This window comes from Hyperolius riggenbachi, chromosome 9, assembly GCF_040937935.1.
Source record: "Hyperolius riggenbachi isolate aHypRig1 chromosome 9, aHypRig1.pri, whole genome shotgun sequence".
Lineage (NCBI taxonomy): Eukaryota > Metazoa > Chordata > Amphibia > Anura > Hyperoliidae > Hyperolius > Hyperolius riggenbachi.
The window spans coordinates 187,280,285-187,298,045 of record NC_090654.1 but is presented as its reverse complement, the minus strand read 5'-3'; the positions used below and the strand labels follow the sequence as shown (position 1 = coordinate 187,298,045).

The 17,761-nt window shown below is 43.1% G+C and overlaps 1 protein-coding gene and 1 long non-coding RNA gene across 5 annotated transcripts in view; both read left to right on the top strand.

The window, feature by feature from the left end:
• Window positions 1–17,761, top strand: part of PRICKLE2 (prickle planar cell polarity protein 2) — a 500,639-nt gene that overhangs the window by 143,717 nt on the left and 339,161 nt on the right. The gene's annotated exons all lie outside the window — the stretch shown is intronic.
• LOC137532838 (uncharacterized) overlaps window positions 1–17,761 on the top strand; it is a 165,509-nt gene that overhangs the window by 52,466 nt on the left and 95,282 nt on the right. The window lies entirely within an intron of this gene.

Genomic DNA, 17,761 nt, shown 5'->3' with positions numbered 1-17,761 from the left:
GGTAGGAGGAGGGTGTCAGTGGGAAGGAGGAGGGTGACACTGGGTGGGGAGGAGGGTACCTGTGGGTGGAAAGGAGGGTGCCACTGGGTGGGGAGGAGGGTGCCAGTGGGTAGGAGGAGGGTGTCAGTGGGTAGGAGGAGGGTGCCAGTGGGTGGGGAGGAGGGTACCTGTGGGTGGAAAGGAGGGTGCCACTGGGTGGGGAGGAGGGTGCCAGTGGGTAGGAGGAGGGTGTCAGTGGGTAGGAGGAGGGTGTCAGTGGTTGGGGAGGAGGGTACCTGTGGGTGGAAAGGAGGGTGACACTAGGTGGAGGAGAAAAGTGCCAGTGGGTAGGAGGAGGGTGTCAGTGGGAAGGAGGAGGGTGACACTGGGTGGGGAGGAGGGTACCTGTGGGTGGAAAGGAGGGTGACACTGGGTGGGGGAGAAAGGTGCCAGTGGGTAGGAGGATAGTCTCAGTGGGTAGGAGGAGGGTGCCAGTGGGTGGGGAAGAGGGTGCCAGTGGGTAGGGGGGTCGTCAGTGGAGGGGGGAGAATGCCCGTGGGTGGGGAGGAAGGTGCCCCTGTGTGTGAGGAGATTGCCCTTGGAAGAGAAGACAGGAAGAAAATGATCGAGGCGCCAGCCGCGCTAATAAGGGATGCGGGAGCCTGCTTTATTCCTCCCTCCCTCCTCCCTTCCTCTGAATGCCCCCACCTGCTGTGAATGTCCCCCCCCCCCCCCCCCCGTAGGCAGTGTGTGCGGAGCAGAGCGGAGCGGTAGGTCCTCTTACCGCAATCCATGCTCACCGGCAACTAGTCTCCTGCTTCCTGTGACGTCATGGTAAACGCTCTACGCTCTGCTCCGCACACACTGCCTACGGGGGGGACAGTCATTCACAGCAGGTGGGGGCATTCATAGGAAGGGAGGAGGGAGGGAGGAATAAAGCAGGCTCCCGCATTCCTTATTAGCGGCTGGCGCCTCGATCATTTTTTGTCATCTGACAGCCAGCAGGCCAGCCCCCCTCCAATCCTCCTTCTCTTCTTCTGAAAATACGCAAGTACAGACTTGCGGTGGCCACGGCCAGCGGGGGGCTTTAAGAGGGGCTAACAAGTTGCCAGCTGGGGCTGAAGCCTGGGCAAGCACCAGTGTAGCGCCTCCACTGCTTGTTTTACATTTCACACAGATAGAATGTATTAAATGGTAGCGGGAACCTCATCATCAGTGTTGCTTGGGAATTATTACCAAAGTAATTTTCGCATCAAAAATGCCATTTTTGTTTCAGAATTATTATTTTTTGCGAAAAATCAATATTTTTTTTTACTGCAAAAACGCAAAAAAAGATATTGTTACCGCAAAAAATGATAAATTTATATTTTTTACCGCGTCAATTTGTGAAATGCACGAAGAACATGATGAATAACAACTTATGGCATTTTCGCTTGAAAATCAAATTTAACATTATTTTCGTGAAAATTAGTGGAAAAAGAATATTGGCATTTTCGCTCATCACTGCTTATAATGTGCTGCTGCTCCCAAACATCAAAATGTTATTGAATCTTTGAGCTTGCCAATACTTAAAGGACCACTGTGATGAAAAATGTAATTGTATAATGATGCATGTGTACATGTTATTATTGTTATTACTAATTTATACTTCAAAGTAAGAAATTAACATGGGGTACAAAATAATACAAATGGTATACACCAATATACAAAATTCAGAATTCATGACAAAATACAGAATCGATACAAAATACAGAATTGGTAATGGTGACAAACGTAGCATGATGAATAAAATGTATAATGAATTCCAAGGCACAAAAGGAGGAGAGAACCCTGCCGTTGCGAGCTTACAATCTAAAGTTTGTACATGCATACACAAGAGTATGTATACCCCAGGCTAATGCCCCTTACTGACATACCATGATTTCTGCCACATTTCCCAAACACAAAGCTACGCGATCCATAAGGATATCAGACGTGCATAGACTGCACTGTCTGATGTCGCCATGCATGCGTTGCTATTCCCTGCGGAATCGCAATGCAGGGCTGCTGACAAAAGAATACAACAAACGCATTGCAATTTTCTTTGATTAAATGAATGGGATCAAAATTGCATTGCCGAAAATTGCATCGGGACAGTGGTGCCATGCGTTGTGTCAGCACTTCTGTTTCTCGATGCGTTGCAGTGGAGGAGGAGCCTTAATTGCACTGTAAATTACTTATATCCCATGCTGCTGTCACTGACAGTAGGTATTATTAATCTGATGGCATTGACCCTCTTATGGACAGATTCTGGACTAGTCCCTCTCCTCATGTACTGGAGCTTCATTTTCATGTTCATCTCCAGCCTCTGTAGGCAGCAGCTCTCTTCTTTCACATGCTTGTAAATGAAGAACCCGCTGTTGTACGCATAACACACGGTGACTGATGTTTTAGCACAGATGTGACAAATATTTGTGGACATAACATATTCTATTTAGACATATGTATGTCACCAGGAACTCTGTCTTCCTTAGGAATGACACAGCTCATTAACTCAGTATTTCTTAAAACCTCCTTTTGTATGACATAGCTCAGAAATACAGTTCTATGAGTTCTCTCAGCAGGTGCAATTAAACTCAGTGAATCCCTGATTTCTATGGTTTAATGCTAAGCTCCAGGTTTACAGATTAAAATATGCTGGACATCAACCCCCATTTACTCACAGTTCGTATTTAAAATGAAAAACTCTTTACTGACTCTAAACTGAATCTCCCATGACCTAGTGATTTAGCACAAGAGCATCTTTTATAGCATTCCAAAGAAGAGTATATATGACCTGCCATAGGGGGTGTCTTCAAGACCAGACGAGGTACTTTAAAGTGGACCTAAACTCTTGCACAGGACAGAAGGAAAACATATGAATTGCACCCTGTATGTAGGGGGAAAGTTTAGCCTGTCTAATTCCCCCTCATCTGTGACTAAGCACAAGTTGTAACTTCATTCCTTAGCTGTGTCAGCTGACTGCCATGGCAGAGCAGCTAACTTGTAAACACAGGATGTTAACAATATGGCTGTTTCCATGAAAGCAGGAAGTAGACACACTGCATATTTATTGCAGGATTTACATCAGCTGTAACAAATAATTTTTTTTCTTTAAAGGTTAGAGACTCTGTAACAACAAAAACCTCCCCTGGGGGGTACTCACCTCGGGTGGGGGAAGCCTCCGGATCCTAATGAGGCTTCCCACGCCGTCCTCTGTCCCACGGGGGTCTCGCTGCAGCCCTCCGAACAGCCGGCGACAGAGCCGACTGTAGCTTCAATATTTACCTTTGCTGGCTCCAGCGGGGGCGCTGTGGCGACTTTCGGCACGGAAATAGACGGAAATACCCGATCTCCGTCGGGTCCGCTCTACTGCGCAGGCGCCGGAAACTTGCGCCTGCGCAGTAGAGCAGACCCGACGGCGATCGGGTATTTCCGCCTACTTCCGGGTCAGCAACATGTCTGTGAAAATGCCGGCTGATGCATGAGGACACAGTGGCGGAACAGAGAACTGACAGGGCAGAAAAGTCAGCGAAGGGAAGGTGAGTTATGCAGTGGCTTTTCTTAAACAAGTTAATATACTGTTCAGGAGTACTTTAATGTGGTTCAGAGAGCCAAACAGAAGTGCTTGACAGCATGCGTGTACATGCCTCATGTAATAAGGTAATCACACAGGACGTTGAAGCCAACGTCCTCCTTTGCTGCGTCTGTTTTGAATGCAAGTTGTGGAAGTTGTCCATGTTTGGGCTCTGCACATCTATGCAGCTGGTTGATTCAGGTGCAGCCTATATTTGAAAGCGCTGCCAATTCCTCCTGTTGTACATATATGTAAGGCCTGTTTTCCACTAGGAATTGCGTACACAATTGATAGTTCACCTAACACACGCAATTATGGTGTGATCCAATCGGTCTCACGTCATGATTGCTGTAAACATAATCACAAACTCACAAGATTGCAGCAGAAGCAATGTTTGTGATTGGGTAAAATCGCATTGCAGTAAAGGACTTAAGCCCCGTCTACACGGGGAGATGTTGGGGAGATGTTGTGGCGATCGGCGGCCTGTTGCGCGTCCCCGCGCGTGCCCGCCGCGTCCCCGCTCGCCGCGCGTGCGCCGCATTCGATTCCCCGCTCGTGCCCGCTCGTCCCCGCCGGCGCCGCTTATCTCCCGCACGATTCCCTGCCATTGTCCCCTCGCGGGGATCGAGCAGGGAATCGGCGGTGCGGAGATCCGTCCTGTCGGATCTTATCAATCGAGCCGCATCAGCGGCTCGATTGATAAGGAGCATCGCGGCCGCATCTACTCGTGTAGATGCGGCTTTAGAGCCCTTTTCCACTGGGAAGTGCAATGGCAAGCTCTATCATGCTGCATGGCAGACACATAATCCTCAGTTTCCACTCACTGTGTTTGCGCCGTAAAGCTGGTGGGAACGAAGCGTGACTGCGCTGAGAATCGCGAAGGCTGGCGATTGTGATTTGGGAAAAAATGAATTGCACTACTGGAAAATGATTACCACAATTTACATGTACTGGTAAATTGCGATCGGCAAAATGGCAGCAATCTGCTTTGGAAAGCGGATCACAGCTAGTGGAAAATGGCCCTGATGGAAACATTACCACACTGTTTCCATCAGACTAATATTACCCAGCATTTTACAATCTGCAAGCAATGGAATTGCAAAAACCTGATTAAATACAGAACAGTAGCATTTTGACACTGATTGCTAAGCTGTCAGACAGTGTATTTGGAAGTTAGCTTGTATGATATAGGTAAAGCTCATCGGATAAAGCAAGTTTTGATGCAGTGGTGCATATAGTCTCTCTATGTTCAGAGAACCAAAATTTGCCTTCTTAAAACAGAAGGTATTTGTGGATTGGATCAGGTTGGAGTGAACATATGATGTCTCCTACATTGTATCACTGCTGAATAGGCAGATTGTCCCTTTGTTGTCACTGTAAGCTAAACACACCTCACCACATCATTGTATTCCATCAGTTCTGGAGGTTTGTTTAGGTTACGGGGACAATAAAGGGACAATCAATTTGCATATTCAGCAGTGATGCATTGTGAGAGATCTTGTATGCTCACTCCAACCTGAATAATCGCAAATACTTTCTGTTTTAAGAAAGCAAATTTCAGTTTTGCATAATGTTTTAGTAAGTTAGCTTCTTGGTCCTTTTTAGCCCCTTACACACTCCTATGAGTTCTGGTTCACCATGAGCTTGCTGGGCAAACTGTAACTCTATGTACAGAGGTGGAACTGTATCAGCAGATCAAGAGAGAGCAATAGCCATTATGCTAGCTAACAAACCTTGCTATTTTGTTTCCTGTGAGATAGTTTACCTCTGTCTGTTAATGCCCTATTGATAATAATAGGGGCTTTGTCTAACATGCTCAGAATTACAGATAGGCATGTCTTGTGAAGAGGGCATAATTGTCCCTTTGCACATAGTAAGGCCCCTTGTGAGGCTAAGTTTAGTTTATGACTGAGCTTCAATGGGAGCTCAGCTTAAATCACAGATGGTCTTGACTTTGATAGTCTTTTATGTCGGATGGTTTGACCAGAGTCCTTTCTAGATCAAACACAAGCGTCTGAGGTACTTTGAGGCTTTATTTTTTTCTGAATTAAACATATCCTGCCTGCGTCATTGACCTAATTTACTCTACAGTCGATAATGCCTGTCTTTCTCCAGCAAGCGGCTTGAGAAAATCTTTACCTTATTATGTACACATTTATTCTAAACGAGGCAGGTTCTCTTGACGTCTGAAGGGGAAGGCTGGCAGATCTCCTGTATAAGCACTTTCCGCGTTAAACCGCAGGAAGCAACTTCTTGACTGCTGAGATGGCAGGAGATGCCTCATGTAATTAGGAAGATGTGAGGTGAGACTGAGGGCTGCTGCAGACATTTATATACAGTATGTTGACAGAGTACTGGGTGACAGTAGGTCTATATGGAGAAAAAGGTGAACATGTTTCCCATAGCAACCAGAGACTTGCTTCTGTTTCAGGAAGAGAGCTAAGCTTGGAGCTGGAAAATGTGTACCCAATTGGTTGCTATGAGCAACAGTGACCCTTTCTCTTATCTGTAGTTTATGGATGGGGACTGATTTATCAAGTCAGGCAGGGCCGGCGCTACCATAGAGGCAAAGGAGGCAGCTGCCCCAGGGCACCAGAGCTTGTAGGGGTCCCCAGTGGCTACAAGAGGAAAAAAATGTTTTCAAATCGACCTTATAGTTTTTGAGAAAATCGATTTTAAAGTTTCAAAGGAAAAAAAATACACATTTAAAAACTTGCCGACTTTAATGGTTAATAGCAAATCCACCTTAAAAGCTAGAAACCCTAAATTTGCAGTATATGTTAAGGAGATCATTAGGAATAAAAGGAAAAAACAATTTTTCCAAAAGACCTTATAGTACACTGGAAATAAAACTCTAGCAGTTGTCCATTGCAACCAATCACTGGATTCTGGCTAGCTTCTTAAAGGGACTCCGAGCAGTGCAGAAACTATGGAAAGGTGCATATCATTTTAAAGCTCTCTTTCTCCTCTTTCCAATGATATATAAACCGCCGCCCTACACCTTTTAGTTTTCGCTATTTTCGCGATTGAAATTGCCGCGGCCGCGATTTCAATCGTTAAAATAGAGAAAACTAAAAGGCGTAGGGCGACGATTTAGGTGTCGTCAGAAAGAGGAGAAAGAGAGCTTTAAAATGATATCCATCTTTCCATAGTTACATTGTATTACACAGGGCGACTTTTTCTGCTGAATGGAGCTGCTGACACTGGGGAAAGTGTCGTCCTGTGTAATACAAGTAAGTATGGAAAGATGGATATAATTTTAAAGCTCTCTTTCTCCTCTTTCTGGTGACACCTAAACCGTCGCCCTACGCCTTTTAGTTTTCTCTATTTTCGCGATTGAAATCGTGGCCACTGCAATTTCAATCGCGAAAATAGCGAAAACTAAAAGGCGTAGGGCGGCGGTTTATATATCATTGGAAAGAGGAGAAAGAGAGCTTTAAAATGATATGCATCTTTCCATAGTTTCTGCACTGCTCGGAGTCCCTTTAAGGCGAGAGATATAGTGGCTTGCAAAAGTATTCGGCCCCCTTGAAGTTTTCCTTATTTTGTCACATTACTGCCACAAACATGAATCAATTTTATTGGAATTCCATGTAAAAGACCAATACAAAGTGGTGTACATGTGAGAAGTGGAATGAAAATCATACATGATTCCAAACATTTTTTACAAATCAATAATTGCAAAGTGGGGTGTGCGTAATTATTCAGCTCCCTGAGTCAACACTTTGTAGAACCACCTTTTACTGCAATTACAGCTGCCAGTCTTTTAGGGCATGTCTCTACCAGCTTTGCACATCTAGAGACTGAAATCTTTGCCCATTCTTCTTTGCAAAAGAGCTCCAGCTCAGTCAGATTAGATAGACAACGTTTGTGAACAGCAGTTTTCAGATCTTGCCAAAGATTCTCGATTGGATTTAGATCTGGACTTTGACTGGGCCATTCTAACACATGAATATGTTTTGTTTTAAACCATTCCATTGTTGCCCTGGCTTTATGTTTAAGGTCATTGTCCTGCTGGAAGGTGAACCTCCGCCCCAGTCTCAACTCTTTTGCAGACTCCAAGAGGTACTGTGTGAGGAGTCTGAGAGTGAGTGAGGAGGGGGAGGCAGGAGAGCAGCAGTGTTTCATTTGACTTGCACAGCAGAAGGGAGGAGGTGGCACTGCTGTCCTGACTGAGGAGGAATGCAGGACGGCCGACTGGCTGAGGGTGAGCAGTTTGTTTGTCACAGATTCACTGCCAGCCAGTGTGTTATTGTGTTGAGCTGCAGCATGTCATGTCTTAAGTTGTTGCATATGGTCCCTTGCTGACTGAAGCACAGTAAATTGTCGGGTGCTGTGCAATCATTCCACATTGGGGGAAGGGGGCGCATACTCACAAGTTTGCCTCATGCAGCAAAAAGTCTAGGATCGGCCTTATTTATGATACTGCTACTAGCACTGTAGAACGTAGAGGGAAACGGAACTTGGATTTCACAGATCTCCATTATCTTCTACAGTCCTTCTGTCCCATGCCCTGCCATCCTGTATGTACTTCATCGCTTATATCTCATATTAAAGCTAAAATTTTAACTTGCAGCTTGCTGCCAATAACTTTCTGACTCCAGCAGGAAAGAATAAATCATAAGGTATAAGTGGTATTGAGCTGTCCACCTATGGAATTGAGATGTGGGTCTGCAATAAAGAGAACATTCCAAGTATCATATTTCCCTCTTTACAATAATTGATGCATATACTTGTATAATCAGCTAAGGTCATGTTGAGTGATTGTGGATGGGAGTGATTGTGGACTTCTTGACATACTTTCCCTTGAAGGGGGTTGGTGATTGCCCTGGGTCATATACACTGGCATGTGTAGCCATGTCAGATCCCTAGCAGTATGTGTGGCTGTGTCCTCGGCATTGAACTTTGTGTGGCTTTGCCCATAGACATGTAAGTTGTGAGCATACCTGCAGGCTGCTGAAACCTTCTGAGGATTGTCTGTCATGGTAGATGATCATTGTCCTAGCTTAGTGGCCAGTAACCTGAATCTCAACTCTGTCTGTCTCCTGCATGACCTCTGCTATATTGACCTCACTTTTCCCAGATCCTCTGGTGCCTTGCTAAGATTATTTGAACTCCAGTTGCTGATATCTTCTGCATTTGACTTTGTTTCATACTGCTTCTCTGGTACCCCTTTTGGTTTATGCTATCTCCTGTTACCAATTTCTGATACGCTCTCCTTACTGTGCCTTTTTGGGTACTGATAGAGGGCACCTACTTTGTATCTGTGAGGAGGGCAACATGCTCACCATCAGACAATGGTACGTAGACCCTGAGGTTCAAATTACACAGAATCAGTCAAACAGGTCATAACTTGTCATTTTTCCTTTGCCAAGGTCAGAACCTCCTTCTGACTAGACTAGAGTCAACTAGTGCATGTCTGATGCAGATCAGATGCATCTACAGACATCTTCTCTTGTGATTGGCCTGAGGAAAAAAAATAATCTTATATCTGCATGTGAGTTTATTGTTGTGTAAGTGCCTCTGTCCTTACCTGCTGTGCAGTGATTTCTCCTCAATTATTGTTATAATGACACCCAGAGCTTTGCTGCAGGCCCAGCAAAAATTCACGTGTAAATAGTTAGTTACCTACACTTTAAAGAATAAGACCTGATTATAGCCAGCCCAAAACAATCACGGATGACTGTTTCAGACCATTAAAGTCTAAACTCTGTATAGGCCTTAAAGAGAACCCGAGGTGGGGTTCTGTGAATAAAATCCCCATAGAAAGGCTGGGTCTGTCTATAGAGCCCAGCCTCTGTTGCTGTATAGATCGCCCCTAAGCCCCCCCTGCGCACTGTCATCCCCCCATAAAACACAGTCGCGCTGCTGATATGCAGCTTGTCAGAGCGCGCTGTGTTTACCTCTCCTCTGTCAGTCTTGCCGCTCCCCGCCTCCTGCATCGCTCCGGTCCCCGCCCACGTCCCTTCCCTCACCACTGATTGGAGGGAAGGGACGCGGGCGGGAGCGGAGCGATGCAGGAGGTGGGGGAGCAGCCAGGACGCACAATGCGGCTGTGAGTTATGGGGTATTGCAGAGTGCGGGGGGGGGGGGGGGGGGCCTTAGAAGCGATCTATATAGCAACAGAGGCTTGGCTCTATAGACAGACCCAGCCTCTGTATGGGGATTTCATTCCCAGAACCCTGCCTCGGGTTCTCTTTAAAGAGGAACTGTAACCAAGGATTGAACTTCATCACAATCAGTGGCTGATAACCTGTTTCCCTTGAGAAATATTTACCTTTTCTCAAATACAGTAGATCATCAGGGGGGTTTGTATGGCTGATATTGTGGTGACACCCCTCCCACAGTATGAAGTCAGGACCTAGGTCCTGACAGTTTCCTGTCTGTGAACCTTGTTGCATTGTGGGAAATAACCGCTGTATCCAACTACCAAGCAACTAGTATCTCCCTCTGTGCATTTGTATATCTATAAAAAAAACAACCTTTAGCCTATTGCAATGTTAGTGGGTGTGTTTATAAAAAAAATGGCATTTTTTTTCTTGTCTGTCAGTAGTAAAGATGATTACGTGCAAGCTCATTGTGGATCAAACAACACAAACCAATTAATTACATGACGAATATCAATCATTTCTTGATCTGTCTTCTATTTTTTAACGTCTCACTTTACAATGTATTGATTTATTTTTTTTCCCTTTTTGCTAAAATTCCTAATTAAACACATATAAAGTTAAATAATGTTTAATACAGTAAAGGGAAAATACAATGTTCAGCCATGGAAATAAAGATGGGAAGATAGGACTGTATATGTACTCCAGGTTACTTGCACTATAAACTCTGGAAGATGTTGGTGCTATACAGTATAAATACTAAATAATAATAATCATGCGTCCGAGCTTAAACATTTAATTCATGAGATCAGAAATGACTGTACCCCTCTATTCTGAAAATGCACTGAACTCCTCTCTGTCTGTTCTAGCTTCACATGCACAGTAAAATATTCCTGGATGGAAATTAAGAAGGTTAAACCAGAGTTTCCCCAGCAATTTGTGTGATAGTTTTGCAGTGTCGGAAGTGCTCCCTGTCTCCCTCTAGAGAAGCTCTCAGTAGGATGATTTTCGCCCTCGGAAGACAAATTATGCTGGAGGCAGGGTACCAAACTATGCATGGCCATCCAAGGACCATTGTTCTACGACACATTTATACACGATTCCTATTGTCTCTTTAAATCATCTTGTTTCCACATACGTAGGTAGAAATCTCCAGGCTCAGCGAGGTTGTCATGGAAACACATGTCTGCTGTGACTAAACAGCACTGTATAGAAGCTATAAACACAGTTTAATAGTTCTGTCATCTGATACGCCACGAATAGAAAAGGCAGTTACCTAAGCAATCTGACCTTGTGGAGGCTGCACAATGAGCCCCTCAATGGCCTCTACTGATATAACCACACGTATTACAAGGAATACTAACAGCGAATAGTCAGTTAAGAACATGTGACCACAGGCTGAGTAACAAGGACATCTTATGCAAAGCTACTAAAGGAAGAGCTCTTTCATTTGACTTTATTGACCAATTTCTCCCTTTAATTTTTTTCTTAGAGTGTTATGGAGTAATCTACTGACCAAAGCAAACTGAATTTGTAAGTCCCTTATTCACACTGTGGCCCTAATCCAATTAACTTTTCCTCCTGAATTTTCTTCCGGGATATAATTTTTCATTTTCTCTAAAAAAAAACCCTTTTCAGCACCCAGCAATTGAAAAAGTACAAAAAAAAGTAGTTAAACAAGTTATATCGAACTTATTTTCAGTATTTTATTTTCTTGCATGGTGGGAGCTTTGAAGGAAAAAGGAGTCTACAGTAAGTAAAAGAAAAATGAATACATACCTGGGGCTTCCTCCAGCCCCTTCAGGCTGATCAGCCCCTTGCCATCCTCCCAGGCCGCCTGGATTCTCTGCCAAGCCCCAGGTATGTATATACGTTTTTTTCTTTTACTCGTCTCAGGTACACTTTTAAAGGTATTTTATCGTTAAGGTTTGAAAGTACAGGTATCTTCTGGGAGAAAACCTATTAAAAAAGGTACTTTATATACTCATGTATAAGCCTAATTTTTCAGCACAATATATATGGGAGTCAGTGGAGCGGAACAGATGGTGGAGCAGGTTTTGCTACTGCCAGAGGAGAATAGGGATCTTGCACTAGTGATCCTGCTCTTGCCGGCTGGCTCCCTGCTGTGTCCACACCCTGCATCCCCTGCAACATGGTGTGCAGAGTGTGCTGCTCAAGACCACCTGGCTCCCTTAGTATGTGGAGCGCAGCATGCAAGCAACGAGTCAGCTATGCAATGATCCGGGATTCTTCCTCTGTGGCAATCACTGTGTCTCATATCTAGGATGCCATCTAGTGGCATCTTGAGACAGAACTGTATCATCCTTGGGGCCAATCTGGCTATGGGGAGAAGGGCTGACATGTACTTGGGGTGGGGATCTGGATACTGTGAAGGGGGCTATACTGGGAAGGGGGCTTATACATGAGTCAATCACTTTTCCTGGTTTCTGAGGGAAAAGTGAGTACGTCAGCTTATATGCGGGTCATCTTATATGCAAGTATATACGATAATAGGACATTGGCCCATATGTGTTGTATCAGTTACAATTTTCACATACTGTTAACAACCCATTAGGTTACATGACGCGTGCATTTTTGCGCGCGCTATCTAGAAACACACGGTAGACAACGTGTTTGACAACGCAGTCAGTTGGGACGTAGGGATGTGAACGTACTCAATCATTTGTATGGGCGGTGCTAACACATTGAGTTCTTGTGCAATGCAACATGCATTAAATGAACAATACCTATATCCAGCTTGTTTTTAAAGAGACTCTGTAACAATTTTTTCAGCCTTAGTTCTTCTATCCTATAAGTTCCTATGCCTGTTCTAATCTGCTCTGGCTTACTGCAGTCTTTCCTAACTGCACTGTCTCTGTAATAAATCAATGTATCTTTCCTCTGTCCTGTTTGTCGGGCTAAAGCTTGATTGTGTGGAATGTGCAGGGCTGCTTGTGATTGGTAGAAGCGATACACACCCTCTGCAGGCCCCCTGCATACTCTGAATGACTCATACACTATGCTTAGCTGAGCCTATTAGAAGCTGGTTAGTTTGTTTGTAAACACTGCCTAAAACTGTTAATTACAAGCCAGGATTGCAGCAGAGAGTGGCAGAAACAGCACAGAGGGGCACAGGAGAAAATAATGAATAGAATGGTATGCTTTTTATTGTAAGAATATTAGAGTACAGATTCTCTTTAAAGTCCGCTTGCCATTTTGATAGTTGTCCCTCAGCCTGTCCAGCACATAGACTTTTCAGCACCCTGGACAGTAACCAAAGTGCCAGCCAACTGAGAGGGGGCAACAAAGGAAGTGATGGCCAAACTGTTACCCTGCACCTCCCTTTTCCCCTCACTCACACAGATGCACATATATGTGTCACCATATTTTTTATGCAAAATCACATTTAGTTTTTTGAGTGTACCGTATGTACTCAAATACAAGTCAACCTCGTATATAAGTCGACTCCAATATTCAACCCTCTTAAGCTGGATTTTTATTGACTCAAGTATAAGTCTATCCAGCAAAGTTAATGGCTGCCCTTGGGGACCAGGAGGGGTTAATGACTGAACTGCGTACAGTATTGAAGACATTATAACCTCCGGTCCCTTAAGTGCAGCCAATACCTCCTCCAGGCCCCCAAGTTCTACAATTATTCACTCCCTTTTGTGCAGCCCAGTATTTCACCCCTGCCCCTTTTTTCAATATTAGTACACACATTGCTCAGTGTTGCCCGTAACTTGTGTATAAGTCGACCCCTATACTTTTATGGAGTGAATCAGACCTACATTTCTAGACTTATACTCGAGTATATATACAGTAACCTCGTAAAACAGAGACTTGTAATATAGAAAGTGAGTGTGCTATATGTATTAAACAGATCCATCTAACAAGAAGGTTTCAAATAACAAGTAACATTGAAGAATTTAAATACAGTTTTCCTCTACTGCTGTGAATACCAGGGAAGAAATACAGAGAAATCTATCTACTCAAGGTATAACTGACAAATAGGGAGAATGAGCTTGTTGGAATTCGTATTGCATTGACCACTATAAGGGATTCCAGGAAGCTATAAGTGCTGCACCACAGGCTTTAAAATGGAAAACGCCATCCACACAGGTCAGATCAGCACTGTAGCTGATGTCCTGACTCACTGTCTTGCTCTGTGACAAGGTGACCCAGAGTTAGTCAAACAGTACAGTAGCATATCAGAGGGAGGATTCAGTTGTTTTTCCACTTAGAGCATCAGAGAATCAGCTAAATATCTTAACATTTTTTGTTAAAAGATAAAACGCAGCACAAGAACTAGTCACAGAAAAGTAGGAAAATAGTTTTTCAAATAAACAGATCCTGCTGAATTATAAGTATAAAAACAGCACTAAAAGGTCAATTAAGTATAGGTGCTATAGTAGAATCCATTTATAGCAAACTCCAAGGGACCTGGCCAAGTAGTTTACTATTTAAGACCTTTACTGTATCAGGATTCATCATTCATTGTATAATCATATAGGTGCATGGTTGGGACCTGGGGTCTAAGTTTACTATAGCCAGAGGTTTACTATATCAGAGTTTACTATAACGAGATCCTGACAAAATAGAGCAAAAGTATGTACAGACATGCTAAAAAGGTGGGGTCTGAAGAACCCACCAATATTTTCTTGCTTGTTGGGGGCTTGAAATGTTTTCTATTAAAAAGTTGTGAAACCCTTTCCTGTACGAAAACGTTAATTACATCAGGGCCCTAGTGTAAAGGTCATGTAACAGATGCAGACCTAGCTTTACCAACAGTTATCACATATATGGCTTGAATTTATATTCACTTATTGGACATTTAGTTGTCATGTAAAAAAGGCCTTTAAAAATGAATTTACCAATTATGTAGATTTTATGATCTACTATAACATTCCCTTTAGATGCATCTTTTGTATATTGCAAAAAAACTCCAGTTTTGGAGATTAGAATTTAAATTTACACATTTTGGCCAGGAAGTTTAAAGATAAGAGAGATCCATGAGGCCTAATAAAAAGAGCTTAAAAGAAGACAAGTTAATTAGACCAAGATGAGTTTCTCAGACAATACTTCAATATGCATAACCATCATAACCATAAAAGAAAACATGAAGAGAATGATGCTCCTTTGATACACAACTCCGGTCAAGAACCATAAATGGGTCCCTCATATGCCCCCATTGTGTTGCAGGAATAGCGGTGGTCTGGACTATATTGATCACATCTTCTGGTTCTGCCTCCATGCTCAGCAATGTAGGTCCTCAATTCTGAATTTCATTTAGCTACATTTTGAGATTACAATCCAACTTGCCCCAGTGGTTTGCAGTTTGGGTAAACTGCTACCAAAGCTAAAACTTCCTTCTGAAAGGTTGACTAATCATTATCTTTTTATGTCCAGATTATATTTCCTGTCATTGGAATGTTACTGAGAAGGTCCATTAGCTTCATAAGATGGAACACCTAAAAGCTAAATTAAAGAACAAACTCTGTTGCGTTCAAAAGACTTGGGGTTCAGTACTAATTCGTATTTAGTCACTGTATCCTGTGTGGCAATCGCTGTGTCTCATATCTATGATGCCAACCAGTGGCATCTTGTGACACAGCTGTATCATCCTTAGGGCACATCTGGCTGTGGGGGTGGGGGCTGACTTTTACTGGGGGCACTTCTGGCTACTGTGGAGGGGGCTATACTGGGGAGGGGTATTATATGCGAGTCAATCACTTTTTCCTGGTTTCTGAGGGGAAAGAGGGTACCTCGACTTATACACGGGTCAGCTTATATGCGCGTATATATGGTACTTTGTATTTAACTAAACATGTCCCCTAGCATTTTCTCTATCCTCTGGGGCTTCTGCAACAGCATCTGTACAACCACTACACCTTGCTGGGAACGGTGGATGCTCCATAGAGGAGTCCAGACACTGGCCACTTCAATTCCACTAATAGGTGCATTCCAGGTAGGAAGTGCTATTAGTGATTATAGGGAGAGAGTTTAACAAAAACGAGGACTTATCTTTTAAGAGTCTTTGTTTTAAAGCTGAACTCCTGGTACAAATCTAAAAATACCATCTAATAGCTTTGTAGACTGAATGATCCTATGTTACCCTTTTGTGTGACATAAGGCTTCTTTTGATTAAATGGCAAGATGCAGCTGAATTAATGGAGTTAGTTTCAGGCTCTGTGGGTAGGGTTGCAGCAAAGATTTCACCACCCTGCTATTCAGACTGCAAGTGGGCAGGCGCAGACTGAATCTGAGAAGATTCGAGTCTGTGGTAATGGGTCCTGTGATATAGGCAGTGAGCAGTTTCTGGGCTCCTAAGTATTTTAAAAGAAAATTATTTTAAACAAAGATCTTCGCTGCATCCAGGGAGAACGCTGGATAGGGGGAGGGGCCACCATTTGTGGATATGTATGGGTTGGTTGGATGGATGGTTGTGTGTATGGTTATCTTATTCTCATTTGGTCTTGTCAGTCTTTTAATAATGAGGGAATAGATGGATTTAGACCATGCCTTCGGATGGGAGGATGGTAGTTGATTTTATTATGTAGAGTGATTTTGTTCTCCTCTGATTCACTGGCAGAGGTGCTCCATGGGTCTGGTTTATTAAGGAATGATGCTGAGATGTTTATACTATTAGGTTAGTATTGTATTAGAGATTTAGTAGAAGGTGTACCTGATGAATCAGCTAGTAGTTGGATGTAAAGATATAAATCCTCCTCTAAAGTATGAGACGCCTAGCAACTATGCTGGAGGCAGCTTGAAAGAATTGGTGATGTACTTGTTACTTGTATTATGGAAAGTTTCGATGGCACTATATCTTTTTTATAACAGATGTATTGTATTATGGACTGTATGTATGATAAATCTTTTTCTATAAATAAAGAAATCTAAAAAAAAAAGTTATGCAGCTTTGTGCCTGCGCAGACCTGGGAATATACAGTATTTGTGACTGGACTGCAGCTTTTACTGAATACATACATTACATTTGAATTACAGTCAGACCCTGAGTCCACCTTTGCCCACCTCTGTATATACACAAATCTAGCATTCTCGCACAACCCCAAGTATGTCTGGTAAACCCCAACCTATAGGGCCCAGATAAATGAATTGCATGTGGTATCAGTATCTGTTTTAATGTATCTGTTTCGTCTTTGAAAATAACTCCTGTTAGAGGAGCTTTTAATAGAAGCAATTTATTCTGGCAAGAAACATTCATTTAGTGTCACAGTAATTTAATGTGAAAAATAGAGGTCTGTTATATAATGTGCAACCATTTGCTAAATTGAGTAGAGGCTCTCTGGTGTAGAGAGAAAGCAGGGATTTCAGCAGAATCTTGTAACACATTTTTAGAGAAGGTGACTTTTCTCTGCTTTATGCCATGCTCCACATTTAGGACACATTTTTAGTTATAACTTTAGTAAAGTTTTGGAAAATGCAAGAATGAAAGCATAACTCCGGCCACAACAAACTTAATGACGCCTGCTCTGTGTATAATAAAGCATTTCATTTTCCACAGCCTTGCCAGTTTGTTTTTTAAAGTGTACCAGAGACGTAGATTTGATACTTACCCGGGGCTTCCCCCAGTCCCATAAGCACATATGATGAGTTCCTCTCCATCCTCCTGCAGTCTGCCGTTAAACCACAATGAGACTTTGCTTTGCTTAGCTGTATTGCTGCAGTGATGTCCACAAAGAGTTAATCTCTCAGCAGAGGAGGAAGGTGGACTGTACAGGCAAACAGACCCAGCCAACCAGGTGTTTTAAATATATTTCTTTACATTATTTCAAATCATACTGACTTGCAATGCACACAAATCGTAGCATGGATGTCTCTTCTACACTTTCTTTGTTCAGTTGGATGACAGAGTAATACAATTTCTGTTCTAATCATTCTCCAGGGTATACCAGTTTTCGCTTCTTCAAAAACCTTGAAGTGGCAATAACCACGGCATATCCCACCTTTACCTACCGTTGTACGTCAGAAAGACATGTTCTGCTTTTTCTGACAGAAAATAAGTGGTTAACAAGGTGAAAAATCATTGTGGGTCACTTGTTTTAGTCAACTAAAGCTG